General features: G+C 42.1%; 1 protein-coding gene across 3 annotated transcripts in view; it reads right to left on the reverse strand.

Annotated features, from left to right (window-relative positions):
- Positions 1-16,996, reverse strand: part of si:dkey-33i11.1 (B-cell receptor CD22) — a 93,121-nt gene that overhangs the window by 992 nt on the left and 75,133 nt on the right. Inside the window, exons 1-7 of one of the 3 annotated variants that reach the window (XR_003978630.1) lie at positions 3,706-3,982; positions 3,220-3,435; positions 2,773-3,000; positions 1,428-2,522; positions 1,051-1,081; positions 401-553; positions 26-86 (exon numbers count right to left, since the gene is read on the reverse strand). The gene's annotated coding sequence lies outside the window, so the exon portion shown is untranslated. Of the gene's footprint in view, positions 1-25; positions 87-400; positions 554-1,050; positions 1,082-1,427; positions 2,523-2,772; positions 3,001-3,102; positions 3,436-3,705; positions 3,983-13,664; positions 14,001-16,996 lie in introns of those variants that run through there. The other 2 variants (XR_003978631.1, XM_030371468.1) reach the window with 2 other exon arrangements.

Raw genomic sequence — 16,996 nt, forward strand, 5'->3', positions numbered from 1 at the left:
CATAGAACCATTACGGTCAACCCACTGGAATGGCTGCTGCTTTGGGTCTCCGGGATTTACAGATCTGTTTCTCCAAAATCCCCTTCCTGAAGAAAACAGAAGATCAGATGTCTTTAGATTTCTGTTGAGCAAAGCGACAGCGGTATATTCCCTTTTTACAGAGGTGTCATCGTATGACAAACAGGTGTCACTCATAAGACTAATGATGGTCTTTGTTCTGTATCAGGGCCCAGGCTGCCCTAGTGAAGAAAAGTCTACTAACTTTGCCATGGTACATAAAAGTAGTTGGTTTTATGAGTGAGAACTTGGGTTGCTTCTACGAAAAGGGTCTATAGAGTGACAGTGAAAAAGGGCAATGAAGCAGAGTTGTTTATAGTATTTGAGAAGAGAACAGAACTACCTGTCCTGAGTCATGCATGTGGATGTCATGGAGAACCTGGAGAGGAGTCAGTGACCGATTGGGTAATGAAGAGATGTTGGAATACAGGGGGTCCAGGTTGGGATTGGTTGAAGAGTTGAGGCTCCTCCCAATGGGGCTGCTGGTTGCCATGCTCTGTGTAGGGGGAATAGCTCAATCTATCAAATGTTTGTTTCAAAGTATGTGTTATTTGTATCCTGCAATTAAACAAACCGCGACATTGTCTCTCTCCAAGGCTTCCGTACGTGCAGGTATGGTGAGCTTGGTCGGTATGGTAACATAGTATGCCTTAAAAACTGGTTTACCGGAAGTTAACAGATCAAAACAATTAAATCACCATCCATGTTTCTAAAGCATACCGTGTCAAATCCCACTGTCAAAACGTTAAGTTACATGTGTACCGCTTTAAGGCCCAGCCTGCGTTGTAGAGAGCCCGCAGTTCAGAAAGGCAAGTTCAAACAAATGCATCAAATTGTTCTTTTCAGATATAGATTTGAGATTTGGCATGCCATATTCGACCGCCGTGCCTATGTGTTTTTGACGCAATGTTAGAGCTGTTTAAACATCAGAGATGTGCATTTATCTCGCTTTAAAATTAATATCTCTGCCGTCTTTAGCCTTCTTGCACTCACGTGTTGGTTTTCCTTGGTCTTTGGTTGTTTCCTGTCAAATTTTGAGAAAAAGCAGAGGCAGTAATCAACATGGAATAATTACTGAATTGTGGTTTCAGCTTTTCATGAAAATATAAAATGCTTCAGAGAAATCATTTTAATTTAGGTTCAGTTAAATAAAGGGCAAGCAACTATTGCATATTGGACTGCAGTACTATCACCATCAGTGATGCTATAACACGTTATTGGAGTTGCATTTGTCTACCTGACCAGTCCTTTCCCTCAGCCCTACACAGTAGCCACCATTGTAATAAGCAGCGTTTAGCCAGTCTACGAGGCTGTTCCTTCAATCTCACCAAGAACTGTTTATTCTTCCTTCATTGGTCTGATAGACTCACCGTGAACAAAAGCAAACCAGCACTGTGAGTGCGACAAGGACAGTGACAACTACTCCAGATCTGATGAATATAGATGCTCTGCCTGATGAAAAATAGTTAGAAATGAACAATGGTAAGCAATAGTAGTCATTTGTAGGGTGGGATTACTGCTATGGACCAGGGCCGTGTCAAGGGACAGACCACAAACTTAATCTAGCAGTTGATAGGATATAATCTTGTCAATCTGAATTGAACAGAATGGTTGCGTATTTTACGACTGAATATTAGGGCCACACATGAAGATTTTTTTTTTTTTTGGCGTGACGAGATTAAAGTCGACACGCCGACTTTAAAGTCAACATGACGACATTAAACTCGAAATGTCGAGAATAAAGTTGAAATATTATGTCGACTTTAATCTCGATTTGTCGACTTTAAAGTCGACATTAAACTCAAAATGTCTAGGATACTGTTGAAATTAGTTGTGAGAGATAGCAACCGTTCCACAGGGCCTGCACTGAATCCAATGGCTTGTGTGGATAATTTGGTAAAATTGTGTTTCAGAATCGGGTTCAACAATAAAGAGATCCTCGCTGTTTTAGCGCAGAGCCACAGTGTGGTGGTTAGTGCAAGGATGCTGAAATGGTTGCACGGAAAAATTCGGCTGTTCAGGAGGAGGACCTGGACAGACGTGTTAATTTACTAGTTGACGTGTCGACTTTAATCTCGTCACGGCAAAAAAAAAATGTGTGGCCCTAATACTCCATCTTAGTATTTACTCCACACAATGTTTATTTTAGTGTGCGCAATTTTATCAGCTTACCTTGTTGAGGTTCGGTTGTCTACATGCAACCGAAACATCAAAACATGTAACCAAATCGGATGTCCCTCTTCTATCGGAAGGATCTCTCTCTCTCTCTCTCTCTCTCTCTCTCTCTCTCTCTCTCTCTCTCTCTCTCTCTCTCTCTCTCTCTCTCTCTCTCTCTCTCTCTCTCTCTCTTTCTCTTCTCTCAGTGGTGCAGTACCACTGTGTACGGGTGGGTTGGCAGCACACGCAATTGCCTTCCAACAGCTCTCCTTGAGGTTCGACCGACACCGTTGTGTTCCGTGGAAAGTCTGGTCAGGAAAACCCCCAATCATAGGTTTCAAATTAAAAGTGGCATCTTAATATCTCATCTTCTTAATAACTCATCTTCGATAAGTAACTGACTATTTTATTTTGCCACAATAATGACATTTGGACATTTCTTTGGATAAAAGCATTGGATAAATTGAACAAATATATTTTTCACCTTCAATGCAATCATGAAGAAATTGTCCCTTCTACAAAGACCTTATGTATGTATAAGAATCCTCATCAACTCACTTTGAACATCGAGGGTTACTGTGTTGGACTGCAGTCCCTCCCAGGCACACCGGTAACTCCCTGCATCGTCCAGCCCGGCCTGGAACGTTGGACTGGCTACTGCTTTTCCATCTCGTGACCACACTACCATGTTGGCTGGGGGATAGCCAATACATTGTGTCTTGCAGATCAGACTTACCATGTCCCTCTCTACAACAACGGTCGGTACAACGGCAGTGATCCCTGGGTCTAGTGAAGGAACAGAAGGTGCAGGCCTGCTATTTAACAAAATCAACATAAAATAAAACATTACATATATAAAATACCAACAGCAAGCAGTATGTAGCCTACCTTGAACGGTTAAAGTAATATGTGGTGAAATGAAATCATCATCATCTGTCTTTAATATAACAAAGTACCCTGCTTGGTCAGAGTCAAGCAGCTTCTTGATCCTCAATGTGCACGAACCAGATGTGTCACCCAGGTATTGAAAACCATTCATTGAGGAGGAGTTGAAGAAGGTATTTCCATTCCACCCGCCAGGTAGTGGCTCTCCTCTGTACCAGGTGACCAAGGTGACCCTATGACCGGGTGGATGGCTATAAGAGCATGGGATTGTTACTGATGTCCCTTTAAAAGCGCACTGGCTTTGGTACTCAACAGTCAAGTTGCTGCTCCACACGCCTTTTATAGGAAGGAGAAAAAAACATAAGGCAAGATAAGGTTTTATTTTAAATTACTTAAGAAATGAACCAAGCCACTTGTATAAATGATGTAATAACTATTCTAATTCCTTTGGTCACCAGTTAGTAGTAAGAGTAAGATAAGACTAAATTTAAGTCAGAAAATGAACGTTATTAGCAGATGCAGCACAGAGAAACCCTAAATACCTTTGAACAATCTAAGGCTGAGCCAATAAACAATACATTTAAAAAAATAAAAGTTGGACTATACCTTGAATGATGAGCAAAATCCCTAGAATTGTCATTTTCTTCGAACTATCCGTTACTGCAACTATAGCCTACAAACTGTCTTTGCTGCAGGCAAGAGGAAATGTAAAAAAAAAGTTCCTCTTCCTAGAATGATTCTCAAAATGTAATGTTCTATGGCTTCCTATTTTTGTGTCGTGTTTGTCTTGTCTGCTGTGTTGAGCAAGACACTTAACCCTGACTGCTCCTGACAAGCTGGCTGTCGCCTTGCATGGTTGACTCTGCCGTTGGTGATGTCAATGTGTGTATTAAACGATCTATGTCGCATTGGATAAAAGCATTTCCTAAATGCCCTAATTGTATTGATGCAAAGAGAGATGTTTTCTCTGTCTAAACAGGCGTGAACGGTTGCCCGAGGGACAGTGGCGTAGCATAGTTGCACAAGGCCCTGGTGCAAGTCTTGCGGTGGGCCCCCCACCATCCGCCCGCACGCATCACGAACATGCTTCCGCTCCCCATAGGGCCTTGGCGGCTAGGCCTACAGCCGAGGACCTAAAGACGAACAAGAACACACAATCATTATTAGAACCATGGACAGTGACTTAGCATCCCTACATCACACAAGACAAAATCCGAGCACAGAGGGAAAAGGACGCAAGCGCAATCATTATCAGAACCACGGACAGTGACTTGTTGCATCAGTGACACACTAGCCTACGATCAAAAACAGAACGCAAATAATCCAAAAAGCAAACATAGCCAATGGACACGTACTCCTGGCACAGCGGCCATTTAACCACAACAGAGGTGAAATCCAATTTCCTAGCTCTCTACTTCTCGAAGGAGAGTACGGCCAATCCACTCAATCGTTCCTGCCCCATGGCAATCCTTAGATAGGTCTTCATCAATTTGAGTTTGGATAATGACCACTGACTGGTAACTGGTAAGAAACATGGGCTTATGTCCCTGTTGTAGTGGTCAGCAAGGCGCTGTGCATGCTCATGCAGGGCCTCATCAGTGGCACTCTTCAGTTCTGAGGGTTGGATAGCCTGGAAAAGTTCACTGGTTTTACGCAGAGCAACAACGTCTGCAGTAGCTGATTGGTAATAATGTCCAGGCTGCCATTGAAGAAAGTGACCCTGAAGGGGCTTTTTTCTCTTCTGTATCTCTAGGGCCCTGGGGGGCCTCGCTGCTTCCCCCATCGGGGGAAGCAGCGAGTTAGCGAGTCAGCGAGTTAGCATCCATAACTACGCCCCTGGTGGGGGATGTAGCCCACCACTGTGAATACCACCTCTGCGGATGGTGTAACTAACACACATTCAATCTAGGTTGACTTGAGACAGGTTTTCGTGTAGACAGCCTTCCTCACGGTAGCGTTGTCAAGTCACGTGCTTGGCTTGTGTCGCCGGGCATCAAGCAGAGTATTAAGCTAGGGGGGGAAGTCACGTGAACATTTTTCTGTGAAGCAACACCATGCTGCGCCTTACTTTCTTTATGCAACTGTCCTATTCCGAGGGCTTGCAGTGTATTACTTAACATTATCTGTGTTGGCATTGTCAAAAGCAATGTAAGCTGGAACCCCTGGTCGCTCTGTGACCACCGCCCACGTTCAGGGAGATTGTGCAGACCATGGGTGTGGTGCAGATAGAACGCTGTGTGTGTGTGTGTGTGTGTGTGTGTGTGTGTGTGTGTGTGTGTGTGTGTGTGTGTGTGTGTGTGTGTGTGTGTGTGTGTGTGTGTGTGTGTGTGTGTGTGTGTGTGTGTGTGTGTGTGTGTTTGTGTGTGTCTGCATGTGTGCGTGCGCGTGTGCGTGCGCGTGCACGTGCGCGTGTGTGTGTGTGGAAACAGGCTGAGGCGGTGGTGAGGATGTTGAGCCCTTCATGTTAAGAATCCGGACACAATCTAGATTTAAAAAACAAATAGAGAATCCACAGATTTCTCACTTTTTAATAGGGCTGATGATATTGAATGATGACATTAAATCTCTTGTTTGAAAGGGCTAATAACAATTATTGAGGATGTTTTTTCTTATGCATTCAGTGATCCATTCATTTATGGATACATTGCAGAAATTGAAGCTCATGTTCAATTTACTTTGTCACAATTAGCATTACGCAAATGTACCAAATATAATCCTCACCAACCGCATCTTGAGCGAACAATATCACATCTATGTATGAATAAATACTGCAATACGTATAATAAATATCTGATATGGACTATTTTCTAACTTGTCTTTTAACTAATGTGTAATAAAGCGTGTTTTGTCTGCTGAAAGGGTTCTGCTTTACAGTGCAGAACACAGAAGCAGGAACGACCTTTAGCCCTATGATGATGTAATGAGCTCATTAAGTCTTCTTTTTGTGTATTGAGCGTAATTACGAATTGCTTTGATTGACGGTCGACGATTTTAAACTTTTTAGCAAAGGACTCATGGAAGGAGGTCATTCTTTTTAAGTATTTATTTGTGATAACTCACAATATCAGAACAGGAGCAACAGTTTATAAGGCTGAATGTAATGACCTTTTTATGAAACACAGGTTAAAGAAGTGCAGCCAGCAATAATCATTTTGGACTATGAATTTTTTACATTCCAATATTATTTTTGATAACACACAATTTCAGAACAGGAGCCACAGTTTATAAGGAAGATTTTAATGGCATTTTTAAGAAACAAAAGTTAAAGAAGTGCAGCAATAATTATTTTGGACAATGGATTCTTTACATTTCAATAAATGTTGTTTTGCATGAAGTTCCGATACGGTCCCCTAAACAACCATGATGTTCACAATTAGTATTATTCTTGAAGCAGAATGTTGCTACTGAGTCTTTATGCATCATTGATTTTCATGATTTTTTGTTCAGTATGGTAATAAATGCCTTAATTTTTAAGTGTTCTGGTTGTGTTTTCACTTTAAAAGGGAAAAGTTATGGAAACCTACTACTGTTTCACATTCATAAACAAATCCTAATGGTAAAATCATGAGAATGATTCTGAAGCTGCGTAATTCATGAATACTATGTCCACTGTAACTGAGTTAGACTGGGTTAGATCGTGGTATCCTTACATGGGAGAAGTTTGACAGCCTTTTCTGGCAGAATTCGTCGTGCCTAACCCTCACCATGTAAACATAACTAAGTAGTTATGATTACATGGTAGTTGCGTTGCCTAAACCTAACAAATTTGTTTTGTTGCTTAATCCTAACCAAGTTGTTGTGTTGCTTAAACCTAACCAAGTAGTTGTAAATTAATAAGTCACCTTAGTCTAAAAAAGAATACAGGACCTTAACCCTGGTCTCCAGGGTACAACTCATGTGTTTGACCCATTCAGCCAATCCTTATGTCTTTTTTTCAATCAAGGGTTAAATTCAGTAGATTCCCATCATATCACAAACCAAAGACTATTGCTAAAACACACAAATGTTAAACCAAAAGCATGCATAGGCCACCAATCGAGGCCTTCCAATCCCGGCTGCGCTCTTCTCATGTTGCTTCAGCCACTGAGCTGTAGATCACAGAGTGTCCTGCTGCATCCCCTGCTTCTGTTGGTCTGAGGGAGAACAAGAGACAGGGCAATGAACCAACAGACTCGTATCCCTGTACCAAGGACATAGAACCATTATGGTCAACCCACTGGAATGGCTGCTGCTTTGGGTCTCCGGGATTTACAGATCTGTTTCTCCAAAATCCCGTTCCTGAAGAAAATAGAAGATCAGTTTCTCATTGTTTTACCGCGAGTGAGTGTTAAAAAGAATGAATGAAGTGTGTGTATGTGTAAAATAATTAATGAATTTGGGTGCTTGTGTGTTCGTCCATCTGTTTAAACACACGCAAATTGCATGACAATATATATTAACGGGGGACACATGCATATTAGGAACACAAGTCGATAACGATAATGTATACAATACTGATAAGAAACGATGTTTATAATGCATTGCGTATATCATTAAATATAAATATAGTTACCGCATATCATATGTGTCTTATGTCAAGAGGTGTCATCGTATGACAAACAGGTGTCACTCATAACACTATTGATGGTCTCTGTTATGTATCAGGGCGCAGGCTGCTCTAGTGAAGATAAGTCTACTAACTTTGCCATGGTACATAAAAGTAGTTGGTTTTATGATTTAAAACTTGGGTTGCTTCTTCGAAAAGGGTCTATAGAGTGACAGTGAAAAAGGGCAATGAAGCAGAGTTGTTTATAGTATTGGAGAAGAGAACAGAACTACCTGTCCTGAGTCATGCGTGTGGACGTCATTGAGAACCTGGGGAGGAGTCAGTGACCGATTGGGTAATGAAGACATGTGTACGTTGGCATACATGGAGTCTGGGTCGGGATTGGTTGAAGAGTTGAGGCTCCTCCCAATGGGGCTGCTGGTAGCCATGCTCTGTGTAGGGGGAATAGCTCAATCTATCAAATGTTTGTTTCAAAGTATGTGTTATTTGTATCCTGCAATTAAACAAACCGCGACGTTGTCTCTCTCCAAGGCTTCCGTACGTGGAGGTATGGTGAGCTTGGTCGGTATGGTAACATAGTATGCCTTAAAAACTGGTTTACCGGAAGTTAACAGATCAAAACAATCACCATCCATGTTTCTAAAGCAAAAGCATACCGTGTCAAATCCCACTGTCAAAACGTTAAGTTACATGTGTACCGCTTTAAGGTAGCCTGGCTCCGCCCGCCTAAGTACTTCCGCTCAATTTGAATTTCCCTTCAGTACTAGGTCTGGACCTGCTGTATGTAATTTGGTTTTCTGGTGCCGCCACAGCGGCCCCCAATCAGTGAACAGAGGGCGTGTCTGAGAACAATGACGATAAAGTCATACGCCAGTTTGAGTTGTTGTTGTAGGTTGGTAGTTGATTTACAATGTGCAATTTTTCCCTGATAAATTAAATTCGACGAACAAAACCTGCAGCTGTCGTTGACGGACATTTTCGTGCAGACGCGCAAGGTGTTTGGTTTGTGTACAACCTGCGCGTGATTCCCGGCGCATGACATACGTCACAACCAAACGTTAGCGATTGGTTATGGCAGATCCAGAGTGGCACTGGGCAGATCCAATCATTTTAAACTTCAACAGACACCCGCCTTCAAGTGAGTTAACGTTTGTCAATTGATTAGGTCCAGACTCTCTGTACAAATGAAATGAAATGAAGTGAAGTACGAGAGTCTGGTAGAACCAGGCTAGCTTTAAGGCCCAGCCTGCGTTGTAGAGAGCCCGCAGTTCAGAAAGGCAAGTTCAAACAAATGCATCAAATTGTTCTTTTCAGATATAGACTTGAGATTTGGCGTGCCAAATTCGACCGCCGAGGCTACGTGTTTTTGAAGCAATGTTAGAGCTGTTTAAACATCGGAGATATGAATTTATTTTGCTTTAAAATGTATATATCTGCCGTCTTTAGCCTTCGTGCTATGAATTTCACACCATATAGTCGCACAGTCACCTGGCACATGTGCGACGAGTTTACAGCTTTTACCACTTTCGGCACCAAAGCAGTTTATGTTGGTTGCACTCTGAAAGTTGTTCATCATGACGAATAACAAGTTTCATGCAAATGCTGAACTTCCAGGCCTTGTTATAGCGCCACCTATGTGTTATTCTGGCCCATCTTTTTATTCCCGTCTTGATTTTACGAGTTCTTCAAGCCTGCAGATTATAACTTTTGGAGCTAAAAAGTCAGGCAAAATAAATAAATGATAACGATTACAATAGGGTTCCTACGTTATTCGTAGGACCCCTACACTGTAAAAACGAAAACTTAAAATTGTTGGTCTCATTATGATTTCTGAGTAAAATGAATATAAAACATTAAGTATTCATGTCAACTGTGCAATGCAATTTAGTCCAACCAACAATGTTGAGTTTTGGGTCAAGAGTTGGGCTCGGTGTAGTATCTTTGTTAGCAAGACGCACGGATTTAAGTCAGACTCTGTCTGAGGCTGGGCCAACTACGGTGCACCTGCGCATTTCGACACTTTGGAAAATACGGGGTTTCCTAACGGAATTTTCAGATGGTAAATATTGTGGCGACTCCTACCCCCCGGGGAGTCTGGGTATTCGTGATGTCGGGAAAAAGGGTTTTATTGCCTTTTGTCAATTTGTTTCTGTTAGGTTAAGTGGGGTTAACGGGTTTGGGGTCTTTATTGTTTGTGTGTTGTTTATTGTGCGTAGTGTTGCCGCCACCGTTACCGAGACTTGCATGTCCGTTGGTTGGGTGTGCGGTGCGCTGTGTGTTGTGGGTGGGTGTTAAATAAAGGCAGCTCTCCTGATCGTGCGGTGTATGAGGCACGAGAGTTGCATCACCATTTAACCTGGGCTCCCGTATCGTGCAGAAGAAGTTTGACCATAATGTCGAACTTGTTCTGCTTTTTGGTTTGCTGCATTTAGACTGCGATTCTCTGCTGCTGAAGTAGCTACATGTTGCTTGTTCTGTTGCTGTCTGGCATTCAGAAATGTTCAATGGAAGTTTCCAATTATTAATTTTAATAAAGTGAACTTAAAACTAGTTTTGCATTCTTTGAAATGTTTTTTATTAAATAATATTAACCTTAATTTGAAACATAATATTAACCTTAATTTGAAATATTAAGTTAAAACCCCTGACCTACTTTTTTGAGTTTTGTAAAACATAAAATCTTGGTTGGTATAACTCTAACTTTCACGTTTGTCTAAAGAAGAAAAATGACATTTTGTTGGGCTCAAAACTCAAAAATTGATTGCAGTAAGTTGCCTTGCAATTTTGAGTTTTCTCAACTTTTTATTTTTTACAGTGTAATAATTGAAACAAATATGAAGTGAAAGACGGTGAAAAGCCCCATTCACTCAGACTGGGGCTTGTCCATCATACTTTAGATTAATAACCTAAAGTGTGATTTGTGGGTATACAAAGACAAAGTTACACTTTATATGCACTCACGTGTTGGTTTTCCTTGGTCTTTGGTTGTTTCCTGTTCAAATGTTGAGAAAAAGCAGAGGCCGTAATCAACACGGAATAATTACTGAATGACGGTTTCAGCTTTTCATGAAAATAAAAATTCCTCAGAGAAATCATTTTAATTTAGATTAAATTAAATAACGGGCAAGCAACTATTGCACATTGGACTGCAGTACTATCACCATCAGTGATGCTATAACACGTTATTGGAGTTGCATTTGTCTACCTGACCAGTCCTTTCCCTCAGCCCTACACAGTAGCCACAATTGTAATAAGCAGCGTTTAGCCACAGTCTACGAGGCTGTTCCTTCAATCTCACCAAGAACTGTTTATTCTTCCTTCATTGGTCTGATAGACTCACCGTGAACAAAAGCAAACCAGCACAGTGAGTGCCACAAGGACAGTGACTACTACTCCAGATCTGATGAATATAGATGCTCTGCCTGCTGAAAGATAGTTAGAAAGGAACAATCGTAAGCAATGGTAGTCATTTGTAGGGTGGGATTACTGCTATGGACCAGGGCCGTGTCAAGGGACAGACCACAAACTTAATCTAGCAGTTGATAGGATATAATCTTGTCAATCTGAATTGAACAGAATGGTTGCGTATTTTACGACTGAATATTAGGGCCACACATGAAGATTTTTTTTTTTTTGCCGTGACGAGATTAAAGTCAACACGTCGACTTTAAAGTCAACATGAGGACATTAAACTCGAAATGTCGAGAATAAAGTTGAAATATTATGTCGACTTTAATCTCGATTTGTCGACTTTAAAGTTGACATTCAACTCAAAATGTCTAGGATACTGTTGAAAATAGTTGTGAGAGATAGCAACCGCTCCACAGCGACTGCACTGAATCCAATGGCTTGTGTGGATAATTTGGTAAAATTGTATTTCAGAATCGGGTTTAACAATAAAGAGATCCTCACTGTTTTCGCGCAGAGCCACAGTGTGGTAATTAGTGTAAGGACGCTGAAAAGGTTGTGCGGAAAAATTCGTCTGTTCAGGAGGAGGACCTGAACAGACGTGTTAATTTACTAGTCGACGTGTCGACTTTAATCTCGTCACGGCAAAAATATTTTTTTTCTTCAAGTGTGGCCCCAATACTCAGTCTTAGTATTTACTTCACACAATGTTTATTTTAGTGTGCGCAATTTTATCAGCTTACCTTGTTGAGGTTCGGTTGTCTACACGTAACCGAAACATCAAAACATGTAACCAAATCGGATGTCCCTCTATCGGAAGGACCTCTCTCTCTCTCTCTCTCTCTCTCTCTCTCTCTCTCTCTCTCTCTCTCTCTCTCTCTCTCTCTCTCTCTCCATCCCTCCCCCTCTCTCTCTCTCTCTCTCTCTCTCTCTCTCTCTCTCTCTCTCTCTCTCTCTCTCTCTCTCTCTCTCTCTCTCTCTCTCTCTTCTCTCAGTGGTGCAGTACCACTGTACCACCACCAGGTGTAGTTGTGTATTGGTGGGTTGGCAGCACTGCTGCAGGTCAGGTTCACGCTATTGCCTTTCAACAGCTCTCCTTGGGGTTCGACCCACACCGTTGTGTTCCGTGGAAAGTCTGGCCAGGAAAACCCCCAATTATAGGTTTCAAATTAAAAGTGGCACCTTAAAATCATCTTCGATAATGCCCTGTTTACACCTACCCGATAGTGGGCCCCGATGGTGCCCGATGGCTAAATCAGCAGCTATCGTTATAACATCGGGAAATAGTGTGGTTGCATCGGGAAACACCGTTACTCTTCCCGGGAACATCGTTAGACAACGGGAAGAAACGGGAAGAAATGCTCAATGATCGGGCAAAAACGGGCAACATCGGCAAAGAACGAACATGTTTGTTAATTTTGGGTCTATCGGGGTAGAATCGGCTACCAGGTGTTTTTATGGGCTAATCGGCTATAATCGGGAATAGAACGGGAGTATAACGTAAGACATCGCAAGTCGTTCGGGAGTTTTCCTGGAGTACATCGGCTATATTCGTTAATCTTCCGCGCTTTATCGTGTTTTATCGTCTTTATATCGGCAACTTCAACACACGAAAGACCCTCGAGAACCCTAGACAAATAACGATTGTGAGTGAACAGATTGTGTTAAGGAAGACCCTCAATCTGCCACTTGGGTATAAATAGGGGGTGATGGATGGATGTCCTACTTTTATAATTACAGGGTACTTCGCCCATTTAGAACCGGCGTTCTATTATTATAAAATCGCTATTGTAATATAAATAAATATATAAATAAATATCAGTCTAAACCAGTCTCCCCTTTGCCTTCTCCAGAAATGACGCCAAATGACGCCAAACGCGTCATTTGACGTGTTTGGCGTCATTCGAAATGACGTCAAATGACGCCAAACGCACTTCGGGTGTCTTCCCTGGCATAAATCGTTATGTTATCGTTATAACATCGGGTATGTGTAAATGCTACCCGGATAAATTGACCCGATCATACATTTTTAGCCCGATGTCACCCGAATCACCCCGACTTCCACATCGGTGGTCCATCGGCCATTAGCGGCCATTAGCGGGATGGTGTAAACGGGGCATAATAACTGACTATTTTATTTTGCCACAATAATGACGTTTGGACATTTCTTTGGATAAAAGCATTGGATAAATTAAACAAATATATTTTTCACCTTCAATGCAATCATGAAGAAATTGTCCCTTATACAAAGACCTTATGTGCATAAGAATCCTCCTCAACTCACATTGAACATCGAGGGTTACTGTGTTGGACTGCAGTCCCTCCCAGGCACACTGGTAACTCCCTGCATCGTCCAGCCCGGCCCGGAACGTTGGACTGGCCACTGCTTTTCCATCTCGTGACCACACTACCATGTTGGCCGGGGGAGAGCCAATACATTTTGTCTTGCAGATCAGACTCACCATGTCCCTCTCTTTAACAACGGTCGGTACAACGGCAGTGATCCCTGGGTCTAGTGAAGGAACAGAAGGTGCAGGCCTGCTATTTAACAAATCATCATAAAATAACATAGCATTTATAAAATACCAACAGCAAGCAGCATGTAGCCTACCTTGAACGGTCAAAGTAATATGTGGTGAAATGAAATCATCTTTGTCTGTCTTTAATGCAACAAAGTACCCTGCTTGGTCAGAGTCAAGTAGCCCGTTGATCTTCAATGTGCACGAACCAGATGTGTCACCCTGGTATTGAAAATGTCCTTTCATTGAGGGGGAGTTGATGAAGGTAACTCCATTCCACCCGCCAGGTAGTGGCTCTCCTCTGTACCAGGTGACCAAGGTGACCCTATGACCGGGTGGATGGCTATAAGAGCATGGTATTGTTACTGATGTCCCTTTAAAAGCGCACTGGCTTTGGTACACAACAGCCCAGTCGCTGCTATACACGCCTTTTATAGGAAGGAGAAAAACATAAGGCAAGATGAGGTTTTATTTTAAATTACTTAAGAAAGTAACCAAGCACCTTTTATAAATGATGTAATAACTATTCTAAATATAATTCCTTTGGTCACCAGTTAGTAGTAAGAGTAAGATAAGACAGAATTTAAGTCAGAAAATGAACGTCATTAGCAGATGCAGCACAGAGAAACCCTAAATACCTTTGAACATTCTAAAGCTGAGCCCATAAACAATACATTTGACAAAGTTGGACTATACCTTGAATGATGAGGAAAATCCCTAGAATTTTCATTTTCTTCTAACCATCCGCTACTGCAACTATAGCCTACAAACTGTCTTTATTGCAGGCAAGAGGAAATGTAAAAAAAAGTTCCTCTTCCTAGAATGATTCTCAAAATGTAATGCTCTTTGGCTTCCTAATTTTGTGTCGTGTTTGTCTTGTCTGCTGTGTTGTAGAGCACACTGCAGCAAATTCCTAACAACTTATCTTGAATCTTTAACGTTGATGTTTTGCATTTTTTGTGCCCTAGAGGGCACCTAGCATTTTGGTGCCCTAGAATTAGGATTTGGCTTCTTACGTCTTCTTAAGAACTGTTAGAAGTGGAACGGTTACGAACCATTTCGTGATGTATACAGATAACCTACCCCAGTTTGCTTTTATTTACAATTTTAAAAGCCATGGTAAAATAATAAACACACTTAATTGCCGTTTTTGCAAGCATATTATGATGCCCTCGGGGTCGGCTTAGCTCAGGAGGTAGAGCAGTTGTCTTGTAACCGAAAGGTTGCTATTTCGATCCCCAGCGCCTCCTAGCTGAGTGTGGATGTGTCCCTGAGCAAGACACTTAACCCTAACTGCTCCTGACGAGTGTCAGGAGCTGTGTGTATTAACCGATGTAAGTCGCATTGGATAAAAGCATCTGCTAAATGCCCTAATTGTATTGATGCAAAGAGAGATGTTTTCTCTGTCCAAACTGGGGTGAACGGTTGGACGAGGGACAGTGGCGTAGCGTGGTTGCACAAGGCTCTGTTGCAAGTCTTGCGGTGGGCCCCCCGCCATCCGCCCCCACCCATCCCGCACTCATCACGAACATGCTTCCGCTCCCCATAGGGCCTTGGCGGCTAGGCCTACAGCCAAGGACCCAAAGACGAACAAGAACACACAATCATTTTTAGAACCATGGACAGTGACTTAGCATCCCTACATCAGACAACACAAAATCCAAGCACAGAGGGAAAAGGACGCAAGCGCAGTGATGTTGCTAGGTACGCGTCCTGCGTCCCTGGCGCATTAAAATCTGAAAGGACGCACTAAACTCACTATCCATGCGTCCCGGGGACGCATCTCATTTTCCCCATGAAAAACGATACATTGTGAACATTAAACAACTCGTGTTTAATCACAGTAACTGGCCAAAGAAACCTTCTTGTGAGCAGACCGGACAAGCGCTGTTTCAACCCTCTGCGCATCTACTCGGCGCAGACGTGTTCCCCTGTACAAAGTATCGCGACATGCTAATTTAGCCGCTACCAAAACAACTAGCTCGTCACCGCTGATTTCATTTCAACAATTAAAAATACGAACTTTATAGTAAATAAACCCACGTTTATTTGAAGAGGCACTGGCCAAATGGAAAGAGGTCAAGCAGAGAAGGCTGTTCACTATGAAGTACAAGTAATCCTGACATATGCTCTAGACTCTGTTTCACAGTGACTCAGTTCATTTGATTTAGTTGATGTTCAGATAAGATTTTGGTGACAATTCATTTATTGAAATCATTTGTTAAAATCAGCACTTTTATTGAAATGTTATTTTGGTATTACAGACCATAGAGACACCATTTTGTTTTGATTTGAATTCTATTAATTTATTTTGGTGCTATTTATGATGCTACAAAAATCCTGTTTGATTTGAATGTAATATGTCATGCCACTGTGACAGTTCTGCAATAAACTTTTCAGATTTTGAATTTTATTTGTTTAATTTCAGATACATTTTGAACATACATTAATATATCCGTTTATTATAACCATATCATACCACCATCAAGGAGTTTAACACTATTAATTTAATTTAAGAAATAGAATAATAATAAAAAAGAAACACATTTTTTAAACTGGGGAGTCGGGACCCATTGAATTTCTCAGGGACCCACCCAACTCGCCACCTGTGGGTCCCGGGGACTCACTACATTGAAAACCTATCAACATCACTGGAGCAATCATTATCAGAACCACGGACAGTGACTACTTGCATCAGTGACACACTAGCCTACGATCAAAAACAGAACGCAAATAATCCAAAAAGCAAACATAGCCAATGGACAAATACTCCTGGCACAGCGGCCATTTAACCACAACAGAGGTGAAATCCAATTTCCTAGCTCTCTACTTCTCGAAGGAGAGTACGGCCAATCCACTCAATCGTTCCTGCCCCATGGCAATCCTTAGATAGGTCTTCATCAATTTGAGCTTGGATAATGATCACTGACTGGTAACTGGTAAGAAACATGGGCTTATGTCCCTGTTGTAGTGGTCAGCAAGGCGCTGTGCATGCTCATACAGGGCCTCATCAGTGGCACTCTTCAGTTCTGAGGGTTGGATAGCCTGGAAAAGTTCACTGGTTTTACGCAGAGCAACAACGTCTGCAGTAGCTGATTGGTAATAATGTCCAGGCTACCATTGAAGAAATTGACCCTGAAGATGCTTTTTTCTCTTCTGTATCTCTAGGGCCCTGGGGGGCCTCGTGAGCCCCATCGGGGGAAGCAGCATCCATAACTACGCCCCTGGTGGGGGATGTAGCCCACCACTGTGAATACCACCTCTGCGGATGGTGTAAGTAACACACAGTCAATCTAGGTTGACTTGAGACAGGTTTTTCGTGTAGACAGCCTTCCTCACGGTAGCGTTGTCAAGTCACGTGCTTGGCTCGTGTCGCCGGGCATCAAGCAGAGTATTAAGCTACGGGGGGAAGTCACGTGAACAG

This window comes from Gadus morhua, chromosome 11, assembly GCF_902167405.1.
Source record: "Gadus morhua chromosome 11, gadMor3.0, whole genome shotgun sequence".
Taxonomy (NCBI): domain Eukaryota; kingdom Metazoa; phylum Chordata; class Actinopteri; order Gadiformes; family Gadidae; genus Gadus; species Gadus morhua.